General features: G+C 33.1%; 4 pseudogenes; 3 read left to right on the top strand and 1 right to left on the bottom strand.

The window, feature by feature from the left end:
• Positions 1-5351: 5351 nt before the first annotated feature.
• LOC120182868 lies at positions 5352-12157 on the top strand (annotated as a pseudogene).
• Positions 12158-13138: 981 nt separating this feature from the next.
• Positions 13139-14013, top strand: LOC120182965 (annotated as a pseudogene).
• A 246-nt stretch (positions 14014-14259) lies between these two features.
• LOC120182869 lies at positions 14260-19593 on the bottom strand (annotated as a pseudogene).
• A 3461-nt stretch (positions 19594-23054) lies between these two features.
• On the top strand, positions 23055-24334 carry LOC120182870 (annotated as a pseudogene).
• The last annotated feature ends 23 nt before the right edge of the window (positions 24335-24357 follow it).

Here is a 24357-nt window from a genome sequence, read left to right on the forward strand (position 1 = left end):
TGCGTGGGTCCCATATGCTCTGTGCATGTGTGATATCTTTCTTCCACGTCCCAAAACCATGCAAAATCATATGGGCAAAACGCGTTTCCTTTTTCCCTCTATTACATATCCATATAGGTTCGTGTGATATCTTTCCCATTTTGTGATAGGAAATCTCCGGTCTAAGACTGTTAAGCTAGAATGTGTTGTTTTTTTTTCTGGTAATTTTATCTAAATATGACTTAAAAAATAAAAAATAAAACACCATTCTAACACCATTAATATTTACCAAACTAACACTTTTGAGGCACGTTTAAGGAAACACGCCTTGCACACATGTCAAAGAGACGCATCTTGAGAGAGCACCTTTGTAACACCCATAACACATATAATTGTACTTATCATTATGGATGTCACTCAAATTTTAAAACCATTTCCCATTCAAAAGTGATTTGAAATTTATTTTATTAAATTGGTAAATGATATTATGCAAATATAATTTCATATGAATTGTTTTCCTTATAACAAATTTAATTCAAAAGATTTTTTTATGAATAGTGAACAATGAACAGTAGGGGAATCAGTTCCTGTAGCAGGGGAATCGGTACCCCTTGAGCAATCTGGAAATTTTCTTAAAACGTGGGTATTGTTCATTGCTACAGTAACTTCAGCAATATATATATATATATAACTCATAAAATTTCCATTTGTTTCTAATTTTGTTTAACAAAGCAAATAAAACATTAATAATTACATGCCACTAATAATTTCACCATTACATCTTAGGATGTCTTACTGATATTAATATACACTCCTCGATGCTTTATATAAACTTGAACTCTTTATTCCACTACTGGCTTTTTACCTACGCGTGAAAATCATCACACGCTAAGTATATACTTAGTGAGGCAATTAAAACAATAGACAGTGCAACACAATTCATGCATGAATTTCCATGTCAAAATCAAATAAACATAATATAAATAAAATCATTTTTATTCCACTACTATTGCCCACAATTCTCAATCTACGAGGAACCCGGTATAGGAGTCAAATATTGCACAAAAGTGCTGAGGTCGAGCATTGCTCACCTAATAATGCACCGTAGTGCTGAGGTCGTGTTTTACCCACCTAACTTGTACTATGTATCTTATTTGACACTATAGTACTACTTAATTCTGCAGCTGCTAGACTCTATGGCATGCCATTAATACCACTGAACCTCAATAACATATTTGGGCATATAGTCCTCAATTAAATCATCCATGGACATAAACATTAGGGAAGTTCATACCCAAAATAACTTCCATATCAAATCTCATGTTGATAAAACAAGGTCGACTTATCGCAAGTCTTCCAGATTATGTATAAAAACATCTATGTACACAATGTATAAAACATCTATGTACACGATGTATAAAACATCTATGTACCATATCATGCATGTATTGCACTCACCTTGACACTTTATATAATCCACAATATGTATGCCTCACTACGGTCCACAATAACTCTTTTATACTTGATTTGCTTCAATCACACTTAAATCAAAATCTGTATAAAATCACAAATTCATAACAATACTTATGTTAGTATTGTACTAACATAAACACATCCCATAACAATTCCATAATATACTTGATACTCATTTTTTTACCAAATCTTTAACACTTAATAATTCATTTTATCAATGACATCAACTTTTCCAATTACATAAAACGGTTCTTCACCATTTTATCACTTAGATAAATCATAATCAAATACTTTATCCTTTAAACTACGTTTTCATAATTTTGCTCGATTTTAATTCGATTCAAGCATGAAATCAACTTTAAATCAACCTTTTAACATCTATACAATCAAATACCTAATCAACTTTCATCAGAAGACAAAGTTCTCCAACTTATAATTTGGACGAATTTTACATAAAAATCTCTAGAAAGATTGAACATGTTTTAACCACAAATCAAGCTTGAAAACGAATATACAACCTCTAAATCATCAAGATTAATCATCAATTTCACGATCCCTTATATGGACACAAACCCTTATATTTGGGATCTTTGAAATCCAACAAGATTAGAAAGCAATGTTGGTACCAAATGATAGTGTTTTTTGCGTAGATCACTTTCCTATTTCACGACATAACCCCAATTCCAAAGGAATTAGCTCAAAAATTGAAAATAAAATATTTTTCTTACCTTGAAAGCTTTCTCACGTGAATATGCTGGAGAAGAACACTTTGCCATGATATTGTTTTTATTGATATCATGCTTATCTTCCTTTAAAACATTATTTAAATCATTAACTTGAAAAAATACCAATATACCCTTAATATAACTTCATAGTTACCATAAAACCTAGATACTTATCTTTATCATCATCAAAATAAGATAAATATCAGCCTTATCATCTTTTAATAGTCAAAGATGAACAAATTAGTTTTTCACTTTACCGTTTTGCCATTGAAATTTTCAAAAATTACAATTCAGTCACTTTAATCAAACAATCAAAATTGAACATGAAATTAAACCATTAAATATTATTTCCCAACATTTTAAAAATGTGAAAATAATATTTTTAGTACTTATTTTCGTGACCTATTTGTAATTTTTCCAAAATTACATTTTAGTCTCTAAACTTTTCAAAGTTTATACTTTGATCACCAAACTTTACCAAATTTATAATTTGGTCACTACATAAATCCATTTATGAAATAAAATTCTTTTTGGGAAAAATCACCACTAAATTCCTTAAACTTTTCCCAATTTTTTTACTTTGACCATCAAACTTTCAAAATTTGCATTTTTGTCATTATCTAAATTTTTGGGGTATTACAACGTTGCACTGAGGTGGCAAGGCAACTAGGAAGCATGTCCTATGAGGCAAGCTTTCTTGAATTTTCATAAAATATTATTTAAAAAAACAAACTTTTAAAAAATTTAGAAACCAACAATGTTATTTAATACATATTAGTTCCATGAGTTAAAGAGCCTAAGTGTGTTAGTTTATATAGACAGAGTGGGGTGTTTAAGCTATATTTGCTAACAATGTGAGATAAAAGTTAAAATGAGTTCTTCTACCTTTTTCTCATGTAATCTTTATTTTTTATTTTACTTAATACAATAAGTTAGAGCTTTTTATTTTTACTATTAAAATATAAATTAGAATTTATATTACTTAAAATTATATATTTTTAATATGTTAAAATATTTTAATATATATTTTTATTTTGCTTCTATGATCAACCGATGTAAACATCAACAACTTCGAATTATATCAGTTTCTCCTAATAAACTGCCTCCCAATCCGAAGCGTAACTCCGTCAATGGACTTGGTAAAATTGATAAAAGTTAGGTTATAACTTATAGGTCTTTAATCATTCAAGTTCAACCCACATTACAAAAATCTTACTTTATAATAATCAATTATAATAATTGACAACGTGTCATTTTCAATGTCAAATAAATTTATCCTTAATCTCATTAAAAATGAATAGTATATAGAGAGTAAGGGTCGAACCACAGGGACTAAGGAAGATGCTGAAACGATTATTATTGATCTTTGATCTAGGCGAAAAAAATGCAAGTAAAGTAAAAAGGGGGTTTGTTAAAAAATCGAATAAGCAAATAATGATTCAAAAGAAAATAAAGAATTGAAAAAAGTAAAATTAAAAACCAATATGATGAAATTAGCCTCAGACTTTCGTGTGCCTAAAATTTCAATCGATCATTGAATATAATTTTTCCTCCAGTTAAATGTCGATTTTAGTCCGCAAGGTTCAATCCTTGTAGCTTATTTTCCTCTTTGGTGATTGACTTTCCCAAATCTATTTTAGGAATCACAATCCTTGTTTCGGATTAACTTCGACTATCATTGTTAACTCTAAATAGTTTAAAAGCGCTTGGAAAAAAACTCGGCGAATTATGCTTTCTCTATGAAAGTCGAACTCGATCCCAATTTCCCTTAGCGTACCATTCGCTAAATGAGTTCAAGGGAATTCGGATAAATCAATTCTAATCCAAAGGTAAACCATAACTTCATCCAAGCTAAAATCTATTTTTGAAGTGAATGCGTTTTGATTTAAAAAAGACTATCCGTCAATCTAGTTTATAGAAAATTGAGAATTTCACCCAAGAGGGTATGAGGTGCTTTTTGATTCTCACTATTCAGAATCGAGTCATCGCTTTAGCTTTTGGATATGGAAAACTTAGCTAAACATGGTAGAAACCATACTTAGCATTTTAAAAGAAAATAAAGTAAACTTGAAAAAGAAAAGTAAAAAAAAATATAAAGAACAAAGAGAACTCAAGCGATCTACTATGTCTTTAGGCTTACCCCAATATGGTATTTATAGCCTCCTAAAACCCTAAGAAATTACATTTAAAATTAAAAAAATAATTCCTAAAAAATAAAATAAATCCTAATTTGAATTTGAAAAATACAGCTAAGTCTTCTTCTCCACGCAATCTGCTGACTAGATCTTCTAGAGCTGCTGACTAGGCCTTCTAGAAGATGTTGATTGGGTGCCTCGTCACCTGACACATCATCCCCACATCAGTTGTGACATCAGCCGCTGACTAGATGCCATGTCGAGTGTGTCGTGTAACAAGTTGTTCCCACTAATCCGACCATGAATCCAGAAAAATCAAAATTTGTACGATCCTGCATCGAAAATGAATGAAAATGCCCAAGTTAGCAACTAAAATAATCTAATCAAGGTGTAATCAATCATAAAATAATGTATAATTTAAACACTAATCAATAATAATTATTAATAACGTTGAAACTAAATGAATTATACAATTCAATACTTGATATAATTGATCTTGATTATCAATATTATTTTAATTGAAAGTTATAATTCAAATATGTATATATATATATTATTATTTTCAACTTTTCCTTTTTCTTTATTTTGTTAGGTCCACTTCTTTTACCCTTTTTTCTCTTTCTTCTTAGCTCAACTTCTTTTTCCCTTTTTTCTCTTTCTTCTTAGCTCAACTTCTTTTTCCCTTTTTTCTTTTTCTTCTTAGCTCAACTTCTTTTTCCCTTTTTTTCCTTCATTCCTTTCCATTCAATTCATCCTACGATTATGAATTATGAATTATAGTGCTATGATGTTATAAATGCGATTTTTATTTTTACAATTATGTGTTTGCTGATAATGGAAGAGTTTGGTTTCTTTGCAAGTCAGATATTGGCATTTCTGACATTTGGAGGACTAATCAAAGTATTACTTTTTTGGTTCGTTTGGGGTTTGCTGTGTTCTTTCTTCATGCTATTTATGGTTATAATTTAGGTTGTGATAGACTTCCTCTTTGGGAGCATTTTAGGGCTGATAGGGTGGTTTTGGGGATTGGCCTTGGATTATGGTGGGTGACTTCAATATTATAGCTAGTCAGAATGAGAGTTCTGAATCAGTTGGAGCTCCCATCTGGAGAGATATAGAGGTTTTTAATTCGTGTATGGATGCTATTGGTCTATTTGATCATGCGTATGATGGTCCATTTTTTGCTTGGTCTAATCATCAGAAGGGGTCTTTCTTGGCTAGGAAGCTTGTTAGAGTAATGGTGTTGTCCTCGTGGTTGGATCTTTTTCCTCGGGCTCGGGTTAGTTTCTTGGCCCCTGCTTTGTCTGATCATTGCCCTAAGTTGGTATGTTTTGACGTGCTCAGAAAACTTGCCTGATTTCCTTAACGTTGTTTCTCGGAGTTGGCAGCAGCCTAAAAGATCATAATGATGAAGAGTCGTAATGGATTAAATAGGAAAGTTGATACGAATTCTAAAAAAATTTTATAATTAGTGGTTGGATTATGAAATTAGTAAAAATTAAAGAGTTGATAATGAAACGAAATATTCATGGAATTTAAGAAATATTTAGAGAGCATTTTTCTTTTGATTTTCCTCGAAAGAGCATTTTCTTCGTTATGTAACTCTATCAAGTATTATTCTTTTTCCCTTCTTCAAGATTTAAAAAGAATGTAAAGTTTAGTAATTTACTACTTTTCTCTTATATTTGTGTTTTATTTTCATTTCCTTAAATTATTTGATTAAAGGAAAAAAATAAATGTTTAAATTTTTAATTTTGGATTCAATAAGTATAGAATCTAAATTATACTTCTTTGTTATTTATTGAAAATAAGTATTAAGAATAAATATATTGTTTTATAAATATTAGTTCTGAAAATAAAATATCTGAAAAATAATGAAAATAATTTTAATAATATTTAAAACTAATTTGAGTTATTATGATTTTCTTTTGTATTTAATGGAGGTTATGATGTTAAGTTAAAAGTAAATAAATTAATGGTAGATTGTATTATTTTTTTTATCAATGATGTATTATTATCAAATATATTAAAAAGAATTATTAAAATATTTTATTTTCTAATAAAGTAATTTTCAATTATTTACTAAAAAATTATATATGTCAGTTATTGACATCTGATTTTTTGTTGTTGAAATAAGTTAATTCCAAAAAAACCCAAACGAAAGGAAAAGGGAACGAACCAAAGATGAAGACATTTTGACGAAAATACCCTCAATCACCGTTTAAACAAACCCAAAAGTCAATCCCAGGCATCGACAATCACTCTTGTGCCCCTGTAATTTCCCAATCTCCCCTTTGCCCTTCCCTCCCCTCACCTCACCATTTTTCTTCTTTTCTTAATTCCCGATTTTCTCCCGGAAAATTAAATTGAAACCCCCTTTCTTGCCCTTTTAACAATTATTACCCGCCAAAACAAACCAATCTCAACGTTTAAAACTTCCATCTTCTTCATTTCCTTGCTCAACTGCATTCCCAATATTGTTCCCCACCTAAAACCTTTGCTTCTTCCTCCATCCTAGGGCCTTTGCTCGCTTCGACTTTTTTTCTTCTGTCTTGTGCAATACCCACCTCGTTTTTAGGCTTATTGAAGATTACTGTTAGTGTATTTTTCGGGGTTCATTTGAGTTTTCAGCTAGGGTTTCAAGTTTCAGGTATTTTGACCTTCGTTTTTGAGGATTTTCCTTTTTTTAATTTTTTAATTGATGGGTGTTCTTTATTTTTGCTATTTTAGTGGATTCCACCCCTTTAATTTTAGTTTGGATGAAGTGATTTAAAGTTATTAACTTTAAGGACTTTCAATCAAGCTGCTTAAAGCTATCCCCTCCCCTTTTACCCTCTCTTTGGGAATTCCTTTTTTTTTGTGTGTGGTTTTTATGTTGTTTGATTGATTAACATTTTCTATTTTTTTGTTAAATTTGTTAGTTTATTCAGTTAATTTAGTCTCGGGGTGATAAATTTATATCTTTGTTAAGTGTTCTAGTAGTAGCTGCTTAAAGATGTTCTCTTTTGCTGGTTTTCTCCCCCTAATTCATGAAGAATGTATGAAATGGAAACTTATTTTTGAAAAGTGAAATGTTAGCTATTTGTGTGGATATGCAAGGTGTTGAACACTTTGGTTAAGAAATACATGGCATAAAGCTTAGTTGCTTTGGATTGGAAAATTGAAGAATTCTAATTGGTGTTAAGTTTATGTGTTTATTATGTCCTTTTCCTTAACATTTGGATTTTCTTGTGGTTCATCATATATATTGATTTGTTTCCTATGTTGGTTAATGTAGTAGTTGTTGTTGAAACTCGAAACTAAATTTTTACTTGGGCAACATGGATGTCGCCAGTCTGGTTTCACTTCTTACCTTTCAAGTGAAAGGTTTAGCTGCTGAGAGTGGATCATTCCAGTATGCGATGTGCATATTTTCTTTTCATGATTGGTATACTTCTTTGATTATTAAGATGATAATGTTGATAAAACAAAACTGACCTTTTGGTCTACATTTGAAATATTGCAAAATAGGTTGGATGCATTTCTTCATATATTTCTCACTGTTTTTTAATCACTTGTCAGTGTTTAGCCTATTTGTCACGATTTCCCATTCATATAGTCATTCTTTTTAATTATCATTGTGTTTCAGTATTTCATTTGGCAGGTATGTGTTATCAGTTTGTAAATTTGGGTTGTTTTTTGGGTCTGATTTAGTTGGTGGTTCCTAAACTGTGGTTGTTTTATTCAATGGCAAACAATGATCTGATATTCGGACAAAGTCACAGTTTAGCATTGGGGCAGAATCAGACATTGGTATTAGGTCATAATAATAATTTGGGTCTTACCCAGAACCATGATTTGGATTTAGGAACTGGCCTTGATCATCATTTAGGCTTGGGACAGGCTCATGATCATGAACTAGGTTTAGGGCACACTCATGACCATGAATTGGATTTAGGGCACAACCATGATCAAGAAGGGGATGTTGATCATGGTTACAGGTGTCGTAACCGGTTTTCGCCCGGGCATGAATTTTGTACTTACTTGGCGGGAAAAGTGGTGTGAATAAATGGTTTTTTAAAATAATTTGGGAGTCGCCATCGGCCTTTTGGATCAGGTAGGTCGAATACCTAAAAATCATCATTTAAAAGAGTTTTTAACAAAACATCGATTAAAAGATAAACTGATCTGCGTTTTAACCAAAAATTCGTTCTTTTTAATAATAAAAAGGGATTCGTGGTCGGTTACGTTTAGGGAAGGATTAGTACCCCTACAACGCCCAAAATTGGTACTTTTTAATTATAATTTGTCTTTATTATTAAAAATTTAAAAATTCAAAATATATTTAATTTATAATCCTATTATTTCAAAATTATAATTATGGAAAATATTAATTAAAATATTTATTTATTTAGAAATATCAAAAAATGACTTTTAGGTTCCTTAAGACAGCTCTTTTCTTCGATATTAAAAAATAAATAAATAATTAAAACAATTAATATATGATTTTAAAAAATAGGATATTTATTTATTTAAAAATATCAGAAAATGGACATCCAATTGTTTTAAGACTGCCATTTCTTAATATTGAAAAATAAATAAATATATATTAAAATATGATTATTTTAATTTATGAAATATAAGATTTTAACGAATAAACAAATATATTTATTATATATATATATATATTTATTTATATAAATAATAAGAATAATAATAAAATAATATTGCAAACAATAATTAAAAATATATTATTAAAATATAAAATATTAAAAAAAATAATCAAAAATGAAATTTGAATGATTAAAATATAAAATTATAAAACTAGAGTATTAATTCGAAATATATAAAAGATGGGCATTAAAAGTGTAATTTAACCATAATTCATAATACGAGATTAAAATAATAATTAATAAACTATGAGGGACTAAATTTGATATTTACCTAAATATATATATATATATATGCTGATAAGGACTAAATTAAAATAAAATAAAATTAGAAGACTAAATTAAAGTAATCAAAAATTGCTTTCAGTGACTAAATTACAAGGTATACAAATTTGGAGCACTGCGGACGGGGTTTATCCTTTATGAAATTACAGAAATACCCTCCCCCAAAACAGCGTCGTTTGGGAGAGGGTATTAATACCCGAATCCGGCTGGCCCGTATCTTTTCTCTCTCAAACAGAGAGAGAGCAAGAGTTATCTCTGGCTTCTCTCGATCTTCCCCTGCCGGAGGGAATCCGACAGTCGTCTGCCACCATACACCTCCGCCGCCGGCCACCGTAAATGGTGGTCGGAATTTCCAAAATTTCCTAAAACATAGATCGGGCCGTCTTAAAGATGATTCTGGTAACCCTTTTTTTAAATAGCCCCCGATCAGAGTAGATCTAAGAAGATACCTTCGATTTTCGAAGGTTTTCGGTGACGTGTGAAGGCTCCGGTGAGTTTCTTTCTTCTTTCTTTGTTTTCTGATTTGGTTCACTGCTTGTAGTGGGTTCTTTCTCTTTGTGTGTTGCCGTCGTTCCCCTTCGTTCCTTTTGTTGTTTTCGGTTGTTCTTGCTCTGTGTCTGCTTTCTGTCCCCTTCTTCTTTCTTGCAGGTGGGGTGGCTTTTATAGCCACCACAGAGTTCTGTTTGGATCGGTCCTGAGAGGGAAACCTCAGTGAGTCACCAAAGCTAGGCTGGTGACTCACTGTAGGGAAGGCTGTTGGTTGCCATCTGGCGTTCTGGAGTGTTCCTTGAGGAGGCGGCGTGGCAGTAAGGCGTCGGCAGCAACTGGTTGGACCATCTGGCTTGGGAAGTGTCGGCAGAGGCGGCTGTTGGGAGTTCTTGGAGGAGGCGGCGGTGGCAACAGTGATAGGGTTTAGAAACCTTAGTTGAAACCCTAAATATTTAGGGTTTTATTTTGGTCTGGGCCGGTTCTGGTTGTTTGTAACTGGGCCAGTCCAGTTTTCATTGGGCCTGTAATTATTTTTTAATAATAATAATAATATATATAATAATATATATAATAATAATAATTATAATAATAATAATAAATAAATAAATAAAATGGGTAAAAAAATTAGTATCTTCAACAGGCATGGTAACAATTTAACTACTGATCAAAAACCTGACCATGATGACCATGGGTTGGCTTTATCGGAGAACAATGAATTGGTTGTTTCTGAAAGCCAAGAGCTTGATGATAATCTAGAACTGGCTGTGGTTGTTAACCAAGAGATGGGAATTGATCCTGCCCGAGATTTGCAGCAATCCCAGGGTTTAGTCAGTCTCCCTCCTGTCCTTCAGGTTCGGAATTCAAATCCGAGTTATAAATTGGCAGTTGGGCAAGAGTCCCCTGATGTCAAAAGCTGTGCCGCAGGGCATTGAGGGATACAGCCATTGCTCTTCACTTTGAAATGCAGACTATTAAATCTGACAAGACTCGTTTCACAGCCAAATGTGCAAGTGAGGGATGTCCGTGGCGTGTACATGCAGCAAAGCTCCCTGGTGTTCCAACATTCACAATCAGAACCATCCACGAGACCCATACATGTGGAGGCCTCTATCATCTTGGCCATCAACAAGCCTCTGTGCAGTGGGTGGCACACTCTGTGGAGCAGCGATTAAGGGAGAATCATAACTAGAAGCCAAAAGAGATATTGGAAGACATTCATAGGGTTCATGGAATAACCTTATCTTACAAGCAAGCATGGCAAGGCAAGGAGTGTATCATGGCTGCTATGCGTGGATCTTTTGAGGAAGGGTATCGATTACTCCCTCAGTATTGTGAACAGATTAAGCGGACAAATCCGGGGAGTATTGCATCTGTTTATGGAAACCCAACAGATAGCTGTTTCCAGCGTCTCTTCATATCGTTTCAGGCTTCTATTTATGGCTTTTTGAATGCTTGCCGGCCACTCCTTGGGCTAGATAGAACATTTCTGAAAAGTAAATATCTTGGACCTTTGCTTCTTGCTACTGGTTTTGATGGTGACGGTGCTTTGTTTCCTCTGGCATTTGGTGTCGTTGATGAGGAAAGTGATGACAACTGGATGTGGTTTCTCTCAGAACTCCATAATCTGCTTGAAATTAATACGGAAAACATGCCAAGGCTTACAATCTTCTCCGATAGACAGAAGGGCATTGTGAATGGTGTTGAAGCAAATTTTCCTACTGCTTTTCATGGATTTTGCATGCGTCATTTGAGTGAAAGTTTCCGAAAGGAGTTTAATAATACTATGCTTGTCAACCTTCTATGGGAAGCTGCTCATGCCCTGACCGTAATTGAATTTGAAGCAAAGATTCTTGAGATTGAAGAGATATCGCAAGTTGCTGCATTCTGAATCCTACGAATCCCACCTCGGTTGTGGGCAACAGCTTATTTAGAAGGAACACGGTTTGGGCATCTAACAGCAAACACAGTTGAATCACTGAATTCTTGGCTTTTAGAAGCTTCAGGTCTTCCAACAATTCAGATGATGGAAAGCATTAGGAGACAGCTTATGACTTGGTTCAATGTACGGCGAGAAACAAGCATGCAGTGGACATCAATACTCGTTCCTTCTGATGAAATATGAGTTGCAGAGGCCATTGAATTTGGACGTACATATCAAGTGCTTCGCGCTAATGAAGCTGAATTCGAAGTTATATCTCACGAAGGAACAAATATAGTGGACATTCGCAACCGCTGCTGCCTTTGCCGTGGCTGGCAATTGAATGGCTTGCCCTGTGCACATGCAGTGGCTGCACTTCTTTCTCGCAGGCAGAATGTTAATCGATTCACCGAGAGCTGTTTCACCGTTGCAGTAGATTAAATTTATTATTTTTGTTCATATGAATTTTTTCGCATCAATTTAATCTTTGAAGTTATTTAGAGACATCATCTTAGTTCTCACAATCCTCTTTGACTAACGGAATTATTGGTCTTCTACGTTTATCGATGTCAACAATTTTCAAGTCAATCAATATTATTGACATGACTTGATGATGACATGATATTTATTAAAAATAAATAAATAATAAAATATTTATTAAATAATTTGTTATAAAAATTCTCAAAAATTTAATTTAATCTCTTAATCTCATTAAAGTAAATAATAAAATCTCAAAAAACATTTTTTTCGTTGTGTTTAGTAAATATTATAACGTAATCCCTTAATCCATAAACATTGAAGAGTTGTGATACTATTAGTCAAAACGGTTAACGAATTTCGAGAATTATATTAATGCAACTAAATAACTTAAGAGAATAAATTGATATGAAAAATCATAAGGACAAAATGATAAATTAAGTCTACTATATATATATATTATGACTAATAATTTATAATATTAAAAAAATATGAAGATTGTATTTAAGAACCAAATAAAGAAGATAAGTGAGAACCCAATTTGTAAAACACAAGTAGGCTGTTAAGGAGAGTAGAGCCCAATCTGTGAACCCTAAAACCCCAATTTCTCAAACCCCTAAAAATCTTCCCACTTCCTTTATAAAGTTCACCTAAAACCCGAAAGCTCTATCTCCATTCTCCAGCAACTCCGAGCTCCAACTCTCGTCATCTCTCCCCAAGCTGTACCACTTCTTCATCATTTCCTTAGCTTTTTTGCTTTAATTGTTATGTTTATATTAGCACACATCGAAGGCTTGCAGGTGATTTTTAATTGAAAGATGGTTGTGCAATATCATGAGTATCATCCTCTTCAAAAAGTTATCCTTTTGATAAATACCCATTATTTATCTTGAGGTTTAAATGGTTGATGATTACATTTTATTAATACCCATTTGCTAATATTCAGTTATTATATTGACCAATGAGTTTGAGTTCCCCTTTGTCAATATGTTATTGCAGATGCAGAGATTCAAGTTTCTTGTTTCCCTTGTTAGTAGTAAAATCATATTTGTTCGATTGAGGATTGCATGGTGAAAACTCGTATCTTTTAAAGTGTGATGCATGCCAATTGTTTTGTTTGTATAAAAAGTTTGAATTTGAAGAGACAACATTTTGATTCTTGTCCACAGGTGTGTTAACTAGGTTAACAAAATGTCGAAGTTAAATCCCAAAGTTTTCTTTGATATTTTGATTGGAAAATCAAAAGGGGGACGGATTGTAATGGAGCTATTTGCTGATGTCGTGCCAAAAACTGCTGAAAATTTCCGGGCCCTCTGTACTGGGGAGAAAGGTGTTGGAATGTCTGGGAAGCTGTTGCACTATAAAGGCCTCGGCATTTCACCGAATCATCCCGTCCTTCATGTGTCAAGGTGGAGATTTCACAAAGGGGAATGACACGGGAGGAGAGTCGATCTATGGTCTGAAATTTGCAGATGAGAACTTCAAGCTCAAACACACAGGACCTGGTTGTTTGTCAATGGCAAATGCTGCAGCAAACACCAATGGTTCACAATTCTTTCTATGCGCTGAGCATACCCCGTGGCTCGACGGAAAACATGTCTTTGGTAAAGTAGTGGACGGTTATAGCGTTGTGAAGGAAATGGAAAAAGTAGGTTCGGATAGTGGGAGAACTTCTCACGTTGTGATAGAGGGCTGTGGTCAGCTAAAAGAGAATTGATGCAGAAGCAGGGAATGCTCAAGTAATGTGTTTTTCTTCACATAAGCACTGCTCTAGAATGGTTATTATATAAATAGTTAATGGATGAACATAATTTGTACTTTCTTGAAGTTGAGTTTTTGTTACTGTTCTTTTGAATCCGACATTTTATGAGCCTGCTTTGTAGAGAGACTATAATAATTTCTCTTTTCGGTGAAGATATGAACTGTTATTGATATTGTTGTTTAAGAATAACAGAAGTGTGAAATATTACATAAGTTCGGCATTTAAGAGTTCATATTCAGCAGATTTGGGATTCGGGATTCAGCGTTTATAATTTGATTGTATGAAATCAATACAGATGGTATTAAGACTGGTGAGTGCTTCATATGTGTGTGAATTTTCCACTGGTTTATATAAACCAGTCTCCAAGTTAACAGCAGAAACAGGCATTTTCAGAAGCTGATTTGCAACCTGGCTGTTCGAGGTTTTCTCTGTTTGAATTGTCTGTCGCTGCTTGTGTATATTTCAAGCCAGCAATCTGGTTCAATGTAAAACATTTTGAATTCGAATTATATAAATGAACAAATGGGGGAATCAAACACAATCTCAATGTTCAGAATGAAAAAAAAAACCCTGAATTCGTAGATAATTGTCTCTGAAATATGAGCCTTGAAAGAAAATAGATAAATACATATCAACCATATCATCCATGGCAGTCAAGACAACATCAAACAATGGGTTGGTTCCATTAGGCCTCATGAACCATCTGAAAAGTCCCCATCTTTTTTCATCTCCAACCTCAAGCTTTTCATCCCTTTTCGACGTTCCAGTCTGAGCGAGAGAAACTTATCAAAATCCATGGTGTTCAAGCTTGAAAGTTCATTACTTTTTAAACACATCTCTTTGCCTCTTTGGTCACCTCGGATATTGCTAACAAAATCTGTAAAGAAAAAATGGTTGTCACACCCCACTTTAGGGGGTCAAATTATAGGTTTTTGAAATTATAAGTTGTTTTAGAAAGTGCAAGAAATTCAGGGATATAATCCTAAATTTACCTTTTGTTTTTTGGACAGAGAAAAATAAAAATAAAATGTCCCAATTTCGGAAATTTAAATCCCTAAAACCCTCCCCAATCAAAGCCTCATCGGCCTCCCAAACCCTCGCTGTCCGACCACCGTTCGACCCCCAACTATCCCCGTTCGATCCGTCGTTGACCGGCGACCAAGGCTTAGGCATCACCGAAGCGTGATTCGACGTCGATCGACGTGAATCGACGCTTGAATCCTCACCGAGAACCCCTCACTGCCGTCGGATTTTACACAAATTCCAGCCACCTTGGTTGTCAGCTCGCCTCACTGCCGTCACCAATGTGTTCCCCTGCGAGTTCCGATCAAAACCTGACCGGGTTTGTCGCCTTACCATTGCCCGTTCGCCATCCGTCGCGGTAAGTTCTCTGACCACCCTATTCCGTTCGATTCACCGTGTTTAGGTTGGGTTTTTAATCTGTTTTGGTTGAATTGTGATGAGTGCTTAAATAGCGAGTAATCGACCGACCACCTCGACACCGTCGCCGTCACCACGTGCCACCGCGTGTATGTGGACTTGTTCTGCCTGCCCTGGAAACATTATAGAATCGGTCCAACCGGTATGGATCGGCTCAACCTGGTCCGAACCGGGTTTGTTTGACCTGATCGAGTCAATTCAGTCCGAGTCAACTCATCCAAGTCAACCCGTCTAAGTCAACTCGTCCAAGTCAACCTGTTAACTTTGACTTGTTGACTGTGACTGTTGACTTTGACTGAAAAAGTCAATTTTTTTTTCGAAAAGTCTTATTTTTTTTTTCGACGTCCTGAGTCTGAATCTGAAGTCCGTTTTTTCAAATTCGCACCCAGTAAACTGTTTTTCAGTGTTTTATCTTTGTATTCAAGTTGGTTTCTTAATTAAGTTCAGTTTCTAACGTAAAATTATTTGATATTTCCGAGGAATTATTGGACATTGAATTAAAGTTCGAGGGAGTTCGAATGGAGTTTAAATGGGCGATCGATATGACACAAAAACTGAGATAATACTCTACTACCTTTTATATGCTTTTCGGAGCTAACTGATAAATGATAAATGCATGAATGAAATGATTGGTCCATTATATGTAGTTAACTATCATTGGACTCAAACGGAAATTGGAATAAAAACGGAACATTGAATAAGACTCTAGCGGCTCGAAAAAGAAATTAGTAGACTGATCGGAAACAAATCTCAGTTCAATGATTTAATCAGTAAATCAATCAATCTCAGAACATGTAAATTTTGATTAATCTCGTTAAAGGTTAAATGTTGGAAATATTTGGATAAGAAATTACCAAAAATAGTATTATATGGTAAAATTACGAAAATGCCCTTATACTGTAAAAGGACCAAGACTTCCCCTAGTGGTGAAAATAACCTCCAGTGATCAAATGAACAAAGTACTCTGAATTCTAAAGGAACTAGAATACTTTCAAGCTTAAGTTATCAGAAGTAATGCCACTGATAGAATTAATGAAATGACGATAATACTCTTAAAGTGTAAACAAGGACTATGGATGACTATGATAAGGGAGACGACCTGAAAACTTATATTATGATCCACTTGAATATTGGAATCATCGATTAAATTCATCATTTATTTGGATTGCCCCTAAAGTGTAATATGATTCGAAGCACATCCAAGCTCTAGAATAACTATATTCCCTTAGTCTTGAAATGAATAAATCAACCTCGAATACCAAAAAGACTATATTATATGACCAAGTTAATCTAAATGGAAGTACCGTATGTATCCGAATTTCGAAAATGTCCAAATTACTCTGGAAACTACGAAGTGGTCGGGATAGATTTAACTACTAAATGACCTAAATACCCTCATGACCTAGAAATAAGTGAATGTTATTGGAAAAATTCTGGAATCACCGAGAAAACCTGAGTATTGTATCGTCCCTAATGGTTGTGGAGTACAATTTAAGTACGTTGGTCATCTTGGAGACTATTGCAATTTTTAAATAAAGAAATTGACATCGGAATAAGTAAGTTCCTCAAGCTCCGTTCAACGATGGTTCTGATGATGATCAGTTCGACAAAATTTGTCAGTATTAAAGTGCAAATACCCTTGAAGTGCAACATTTTGACCGGTTGGCAGGCATCATTGTTGGGATTTGTATAGTTCGAGTTAACTCGATATTCCGATAAATCGTCACAAATAGTAAATGCCATGAATCTTCATTTCTCTCTTATTAGCTCAAATCACTAAGAATTCTCTAAGGACTTAATGCCCAAAATGCCTCTGATTTCCTGAATAATGGAATTACTCTTATCATATATGAAAACATGAGTAACTCTGATGCAAAAGATTGTGAATACATGTTTGATTTATAGTGCCTCCGAAAAATATATGTATACTTTAGGATCCTGATAAATCACGTTCTGAATAACTAATGAATCCGCCAGTTATCAAACCCTATTATGGTTATCTCATTTCTGAATTTTCAGTTTACAGAAGTTTCATAACTCCCTATCTGATAAATACCAATCACATCGGAAAAATATATGGAACTTCTAGTGTGTTCCCTGATCACACGGATGTTTCTCTTATTTCTGTTATGATCTCTGATCTATGCTTTGATTTCTTATATATATGATCACTGACTGAAATTATTTTTATACGGGGTACTTTGGGACTCTGGTATGACTGATAATCCCTTATGGACCTAAGGCAACCCTTGGGTAAGCTCTGAGGCCCCGAGAACTTTCTTGGGTAGGCTCTCAGGCCCCAAGGTGCTCCATTAGGTTATGTAGTTTTGGGGAACTGCATATGACATTTGGTTGGAGGGTTTTACTATGTTTTTGAAAATACATTTTAAACTGTTACTGTTTTAAAAAGAAATGTACATTTTCACTAGTTTTGTGAGAACACACTAGACACATTGTTTTGATCTTCTGAACCTAGTCCTCCGAACGTCTACTCTGATTGGAAAGCTTCATGTCTTTTACTACCTGAAATACCAGTGGAACTGTAGCTCATTCCGAAAACTTGTAGATATTGAATCAACAAGTAAATGTTATGGTTTTCCATTTATCTGCATATTCTTCAGCATCACTTGGTAGTTCTGTATTACTGAGCGCTCCAAAGCTACTCTGTTACTCACCATTTCAGGTTAAAATGATCAAACCAGTGCAGCTATCGACATCGGTAAAGGAGTTCCACAGGCGTTGCTTGCGGAGTACGGTGTGTTTGTTTAGGGGGCATGTAGGTGGTCTTTTTTATACATGAGTCTGAAACGTGTATGATTTTAATTATGTCTGTAATATATGAATGATTTTCCGAATTTGTATTTTAATTATAAATTGTTTTATGATTTTACATGTTTTAAAAGAAATTTTAAATTTTTCTGAGATTTTAACTGTGGTTGCTCCGGTGGCCCTAATGTGACACCTCGGATCGGATCGGGTCATCCACATCGGTATGTGGGTCTTACAATGGTGTTAGAAACAATCTTATGAATGAAGATGTGTTTGTTATGGAAAATGAATGAGTTTTTACGGAATTGTTGACTGCAACACTGCCATCGGCGAGGTTGAATTTCTTGGTGCCTTTGGATGAGTTGATTTCGAAATAGTAAGGGGGAAGGAAATATGGTGCTGCGGAAGTGCTGATGCAGAAATCTGATAATGAAGCATTCTCTGAATCATCACGTCTGGCCTGCAATATTTTGACTACAGAATATTAAAACAACTTGAGTGATCCATCTTGAATCAATCTCGGGATCGGAACGGAAAAATCCGGTTTTTGTATAAATAACCTTTAAGGTGGAGAAAACTATGGGTTGGAGAAGCTTGATATCGAAAGAGGGGATTACCACATTGGTTAGAGTCTCACTAAGACTCTTTTCCCCAAGCATTTCGTTGATCTTATTGTGCAGATAAAGTCCATCATACTTGGAACCAATGTCACACTTTCGGTCCAGCGAATAAAGCCCTCGACAGACCCGTAAACTGGCTCCGATATCTACCCCATATCGACTTAATCCATTTCGTTATGATGGCGTACCAGTTCAAGCTGTTCCCGAAAAAGGGTCGAGACATATCAGATGAAATGGTTGTTATTATGTGATTTTGGTCGGACACTTATCGAATCAATTGCGATAGGAACCTACATTGCGACTAGTTGTTGTCGTGTTGTGATTCTTGAGGGAAGATGTTTGGACTCTCTTGAAGATAAAATCTGTTGATATCTTTTTTGCAGAAAACAATAGCCAATTGTTTCGATTTGGAGCAGTAAGCATTGCTGTAACAAGGCCTCCTGTGCTGGTTCCTGCAATGAAATCAAAGTAATCTGCAATCCTTGCATTGTCACCATCCAGTTCCTGCTCAAGAAAAAAAGAGAGTAAGCTTTGCATATGGACGGATGTTACTCGGATTTCGGTACATATACCGGCAAAGTCCGATACGAGTGTGTTCACTTTTGATATATGAAGGGTGATATCAACCAACCTGAAGCTGAGATTCAAGGAAGGCAAGAATGATAGCAGGGATAATGGCTCACTCCCCCACCATGGATGCTGAGAACTGTTATAAGTTTTCCATCTAAAATCAATCCATAAAGATGATGGGATTATACTGAAAATGATTATTCCCATAACCATATTGTAAGAAAGAAGGTATATGAAGAGCTTACCGGTCGCCATTGATGAATGGAAGCCTTAAAGCTGTGGAAAAGCCCTTTCAATCTCATTTATGCATACGAAATTTTCAGTTTTAAGGGAGCTTTTTATTCGCCTTCCTTCTTATGATGGCCTTAACAGCTGATGTACATAACCGTCACTAATGGTTTCTTATCAAGTTTTGTTTCCTTTTCCACTTCACTTAACGAGGTCACTACCAGCTTCCACTCGCTTTTGAGTCGGAGATTCTTTAATTTGAAACCTCACAACTTTCTCATTCTTTAAACAGTTTCCTCTTCAAGCGAATAAATGTCTTTATTTGATGTAGATGTAGATGTAGATGTAGTCTTCTTGATGTTACGATTCTTCTACAAAACTTTATTTTCTTTTTTCTCACTAATTCAAAATCTTAAGTTAAATTTGTGCTATTTTAATGGGTCCAATTAAAATGATATAGAAAGAGTTTAATTGATATTGTCTAAATATAAACACATTAAAATACTATATTCGTGAATATGATTCAACTATGATAATAAGGCAGTTACCGAACCTATAGTTTTGAAAACTTTATAAACCTCAGTTTGGTTTTAGAAAATATTTTCTATTTTTATTTTTAGAAATTAGTTTTCAATTTTAGTTTTCTGAAAATTAGAAAATATATTTGGTTAACATAAATGAAAACTTGAATCCAAAAATAAAAATAATGAAAATATCTATTTTTTAAAAAATAAAATAAACAAATAGTTATTAAATAATTAAATTAAGCTATAATTTTTTAAAAATTATTACATAAAATTAACATATGAAATATGTAAATATAGAACAATAAAATTAATAAGAAATTTCATAACACAAAAATTATTTTAATTTTTAATAAAAATATTGTTATAAGAAAGAGCACACAAAAGTGTTATCAAAATGAAAATATAGTGGTAATTAAAGTCCTCAAATTTTTTGGGAGAAAAATTAGTGTAGTCGCTACACGCTTTTTGCACTTAATGTGATCCTTAAACTAAGAAAAAAAAACACTATAACACTTTGATTGACGGAAGTTGACCGTCACAATGATTACATGATAATTTGCAATATTTTGAAGTGGTAGTTCACGATATTTTTATGATAGTACACCATAGATGATTATGTGATAAGGGAGCTTAGTTGCTTTTTTGGTTTGAGGGCATAATTGATTTTTTTTAAATTGAAGACTTATTTTTAAAAATAAATTATTTAATTTTAAAATATAAAAAATTATTAAGATATTCAATACATCAAATATAAAAATACTACAAAATTAAAGTATCAATAAGATATTCAATATATTAAATATAAAATACTACAAAATTAAAGTATTAAAAAATCAATTTGATGACTACATTAAGTGTAAAAAAATTCAGGGACCATTTTTATTTTTTTAACATTTTGAGGATTTCAAATACCATTAATTTAAAAATATGTTAGAAGGATTCAAACTCATGTAAGTTAAGTTAAAAATCTAGATCATATATTCTCCTATTTTAAAAGAATTTTAATAAAAACACTGAAAACATCTTTTTTTATGTTTTTATTTTCATTTTTCAGAAACCATTTTCTAATTTCACAACCAAACATGTTTTCTTCAACGTTTTCTATTTTCGAGAAAAATAAAAAAAAATGACCTATATTTTTTAGAATCAAACGAACCCTTAGCTTTTTCTTGTAAGGAAACAAAATGAAGTATTAAGAAACATTTTATCACTTACAACAAATTTACATCCTTGTCTTAAGTTGATATATGATTTATGTCTATTAGAAGTTACTTTCAGTTTATTTATATCAATCTAATCTTTTATTATATTGATGTATTAAGTTAGTGATGTGTTAAGTTAGTGCTGACCAATTTATTTTTATTGTGCTTTATAGGAGTGAACATTCGATCGAGTCGAGTAAAAAAATTTAATGTTATTCGAGTTGATAAGTCATATTTTATAACTCGAATTTAATTTGAATTATTTTTAATAGAGTTTAAGAAATTCGAGTTAGTTATTTGAGCTTTTATACTAATTTTATTATAATTATTTATACTATTATGACAAATATTTGTTCCAATTTTAACTTTCTTTAACTATATATATATTGTTTTCTTTTCACATTATAATGTTATTTAATCTATCAAATATAATCTAATATTATAAAATATATTCATTATATTATATTTTAAAGAAAGTATTTTGAGGGTAAAATATTGATGAGAATAAAAAAGAGAAAAAGAATTGATGGAAAGAAAGAATTTGCAAACAATTGTAGTTAAAAGAACAAATTAAATAATATACAAAGTTAAGGGAGTAAATAAAAAAAGAGATTACAATTTTAGTAAAATAGTAAGAATTCAAGTTACATAGGTCTATTGTTGTGGTATCTTAGCATGTTGTTTAAATTTGATAAAAATAACTTAAAATAAATGATGAATTGAAAAAAATAAGGAAATTATGAAAAATTGAGGGACTAAATTAAAAATATAAAATTTGTTATAAAAAGAGGATTCGAAAGTACATATGTATTGTATGAAGGTTTAGGGGCATGTGGCTCGAATTTGGTAAAAACGAAACTTAAAATGAATGAGAAATTGAATGAATAATGAAATCATGGACTAAATCATAGAATTGTAAAAAACTTAATTAAAATTATGATTTTTTTAATAACTCAAATTTCAAAATTTCAACTCGACTTGAGCTCGAAAATCGAATTGATGATTCGAGTCGACTCGAATAACTCGAAATTAAAAAAAATCAATTTTTAAAGTTAAGTCAAATTTTATTTAGCCTTTTAGTGTTTCATCCAATGTAAGAAAGTTTGACACTCAATGGCGGAGATACATGCACGCACCCACTTTGAAATTCAAAATTTATTTTATCAGTTATTTATTTTATTAACGACGTCCAATTGAAATTTTATTTGGTGTCCACTTCTTTTAAAAAATTATGTTATTAATATATGTATATCCCCTAAAAATTATGTCTGAATCTGTCACTGTTGACACTTATGTTCGTAGAATCGTTTAAATATTGGACTAGAAAATGTTATTGTCCATAAAATCTAGAGACGTAAAATTCTTTTAATGACTGACTTCAACGTGTATAATGCAAATGCCAACTATATCTTTCATGCGTTGGTATAACAAATTTCAAAAGCATACATAACGTTTATTTTTATTTTTTTAATACCTCTTCAGTAAAATATTTATGCGCTTAATATCTAAACTATCAGTTTTGGTCCGTTTCAATACCTAAACTTTCATTTTTTCCCCAAAATTTAACGTTAAATTTTCAATGAGGATACTAAAATGAAAAAAAAACTAAATTTCAGATATGATTTTAAAAAAATTAAAACTTTAGATACTAAATCGGCACTAAATTGATAATTTAGGTATTAAATGCATAATTTACCCTAAAATAAAACAATGTTTCATTGTTTTATTATTATTGTGTTGTTTATGCCGTATATAAACTTATGCTCTTGCAAATTCATACCAAGTAACATTAAGATAGAGCAAAAAATGGAAACGCGCACAGATTATGATAGAGCTAAAGAGCTTATGGGGCCTTTGACGTCAAAGGGCTTGTCGATGCCGGTGCAGTCACCGTGCCGACAATATTTATCATGCCGCGGAAGATATAATGTCTGCAAAGTTGGATGATGATCATGAAGATATTTCCAGATTCCCATCATAGATCTAAAAGATGTTATAGATCCTGCTGAACACGAAGATATCGTCGAAAAGATGAGATTAGCGTCAGAGAAATGGGGATTCTTCCAAGTGATTAACCATGGAATCCCACAAGATGTGATAAACAAGGTCATCGGTTGTGTATAGAGCTTCCATGAACAACCCAGGGAGGTGAAGATGAAATTTTATTCATGTGAGAGAGAGAAGAAAATTAAATTCAACAGCAACTATGATCTCTACCAGTCAAAAGCTGCAAATTGGAGGGACAATTTGTTTTGTGTTATGGCTCCAAATCCTCCACCCCAACATAAATTTCCAACTACTTGCAGGTAAACATAATATTCAAACAACTTTGTTACTCTAACTTTTCATGTATTTCACTAATTCTATACTTGCACCGGAATCGTAATCAAATTCTAGCTATAATTTTACATCTGAACTTGAAATACAGAGAAGCACTATTAGAGTACTCGGAGCATGTTCAAAGCTTAGGCCGAATTCTTTTTGGTTTCTATCTGAAGCACTTGGTCTCAACCCTTCTCACCTCACAGATATGGGGTGAATGGAAGGGCATAGCTTTGTTTGTCACTATTACCCAGCTTACCCCGAACTGAAAAATCGGTATGCCAAATGTTATGACCCCGACTTCCTCACGATCATTCTACAAGATCAAAAAGGACTCCAAGTTCTTCATAAAGATCAGTGGATCGATATCGATCCATTGGAGGGAGCTCTCATAGTTAATATCGGTGACCTCTTACAGGTAAGAACACCGGTATAGAAACTCGAGGGCATAACTCTTGTATTTCCTGATTCTTTCTGGAAAATCAGACGGTTTTGCTATCATTTCAATGCAGCTAATCTCGAATGACAAGTTGAGAGGCAATGAACATAGGGTTTTGGCTAAATGTGTAGGGCCAAGAATATTAGTGGCATGTTTCTTCACAACCCATTTTCAAGCATCAAACAAGCTTTATGGTCTCATTAAGGAGTTGTTATCAGCTGACAACTCACCTTTGTACAAGAAGACCTTGATTAAAGATTATCTCAACTCCTTCTCCATTAAGGATTACAATGATTATGCACTTGTTTTTATGAGGTTGAAGTGAGCACAAGATGCTTGAATGTATTT

Source organism: Hibiscus syriacus, unplaced genomic scaffold (assembly GCF_006381635.1).
Source record: "Hibiscus syriacus cultivar Baekdansim isolate YM2019G1 unplaced genomic scaffold, ASM638163v2 tig00112738_pilon, whole genome shotgun sequence".
NCBI classification, from domain to species: Eukaryota; Viridiplantae; Streptophyta; class Magnoliopsida; order Malvales; family Malvaceae; genus Hibiscus; species Hibiscus syriacus.